This window comes from Schistocerca americana, chromosome X, assembly GCF_021461395.2.
Source record: "Schistocerca americana isolate TAMUIC-IGC-003095 chromosome X, iqSchAmer2.1, whole genome shotgun sequence".
NCBI lineage: Eukaryota > Metazoa > Arthropoda > Insecta > Orthoptera > Acrididae > Schistocerca > Schistocerca americana.
In genome coordinates, this window is record NC_060130.1 from 199308162 (window position 1) to 199309991 (window position 1830).

General features: G+C 43.0%; 1 non-coding gene across 1 annotated transcript; it reads left to right on the forward strand.

Annotated features, from left to right (window-relative positions):
- The first annotated feature begins 1539 nt into the window (after positions 1–1539).
- Trnas-gga lies at positions 1540–1623 on the forward strand. Its single transcript is given in 2 exon segments — positions 1540–1579; positions 1589–1623. It is a non-coding gene; the product is annotated as a tRNA-Ser (tRNA).
- The last annotated feature ends 207 nt before the right edge of the window (positions 1624–1830 follow it).

Sequence of the window (1830 nt, forward strand, 5' to 3'; positions counted from 1 at the left end):
CATGCTTTTGTTTTGCGTATATTTAAATTTCACCTTTTTTTAGGCAATTCTGTTTTCTACCGTTCTATGATAAATCTAGACTACTTTTTTATTTTTACTACAACATCCCTCTGTTTCACGTTACAATTCAGCAACGTTCGAATAAAATCTGAATCAAACATTGATAATTTCAATTTTGCCATAAATACTGTTTATTTTTAAATAACATAGAGGAAGATAGCTATGTAGCAGGAACATGTTCCGCGGTTATGCGGCGCGTTGCATATCCTCACTCAGTTTCTAGACACTTCAGCACTTCCTGTTCCTAGGACAGTCTAGTAAGACACTGATCGCATACGCAGCAAAGGGATCAAAATGAGGTAACGCCCGACAGGTATGAAACACTTAATGTACATATAACGCGGTTACGATCTTGACTGACTAAGGGTACTAGGAAAACTACCGTAGCCTACGATTAGCAATGATAATCAGCGGTAGCCTTCGGTAGTTTTACAGATCTAATAATAACGTATGCGACTAGATAGAATGTTTCGAGACAGGCAGCACACATCACGCAACCCAGGATGCCAAACTGTCTGCGAACACCAAAGTAATACTGCGTGTATCCAGTAAAGTTCACAGGATGAAAACTGCTAATGTGATAAATTAATGACTTGCCAGGTAGCCTTTATGCAGATGATACCGCTATGATAAAATAGTATCTGATAGAAGTACATTAGTGTTCACTTACATCTCGACAAATTATGAGCCTGTTGCAAAGACTGGAAACTAGCTGTAGTTTAGACGCAAGCGAAGTTGTGCATTTCATGAGACGTGAAAGTGTGATATCTATGACTAGAGGATTAATATGCCACAGCTGGAATAAGTCACGTCATATAAACATCTGGGAGTAACGGTTCGGAGGAATATGAAGTGGACTGGCTACATTGACTTAGTTGTAGAAAAGCTGATAAAGTATATTACAGATTTTGTTCACTGAGCCACCCGCATTGCCCCTGCATTAGCACGCCGGCTTCGGATCGAGTCGGCCTGGTAGATACGGCGAGGGTCGGTGTGTCAACTAACCGGGATATCGTTTTTAGGCGGTTTCTAAGATCTGACACGATAAATATCAGGCTAGTACCCACGTCTCGCCTCAGTTATATTATTCGCAAACACTCTTACACTTTCACATGGAATAATTCTAGATGTGGGCAGATGAGATACATTGGGGTGAAGAAGTCATGGGATACCTCCTAATATCCTGCCGAACCTGCTTTTGAACATCGTAGTGCACCAACGAAAATGGCATAACCTCAACAAGTCGTTGGAAGTCCGCTGCAGAAATAGTGAGATATGCTGCCTCTATAGCCTTCCATAATTGCGAAAGTGTTGCCGGAGTAGAATTTTGGAACATGCCGCATTTTCATCCATAAAATTTCCGTCATTGTTTGTAAACATCAAGTCCATGAGTGGCTGCAAATGGTCTCCAAGTAGCCGGACATAACCACATCTGTACCCAGTCCAGTTTATGTAAACACGGCCCACACAAATATGCCAGCCTGGGTGGCCGAGCGGTTCTAGGCGCTACAGTCTGGAACCGCGCGACCGCTGCGGTCGCAGGTTCGAATCCTGCCTCGGGCATGGATGTGTGTGATGTCCTTATGTTAGTTAGGTTTAATTAGTTCTAAGTTCTAGGCGACTGATGACCTCAGAAGTTGAGTCGCATAGTGCTCAGAGCCATTTGAACCATTTTTTGAAATGGTCATGAGACCAGGAGAGGCGCTGCATACAATGTCTTGCTGTTAGCAAAGGCACTCGCGTCAGTCATCTGCTGGCATAGCCCATTAA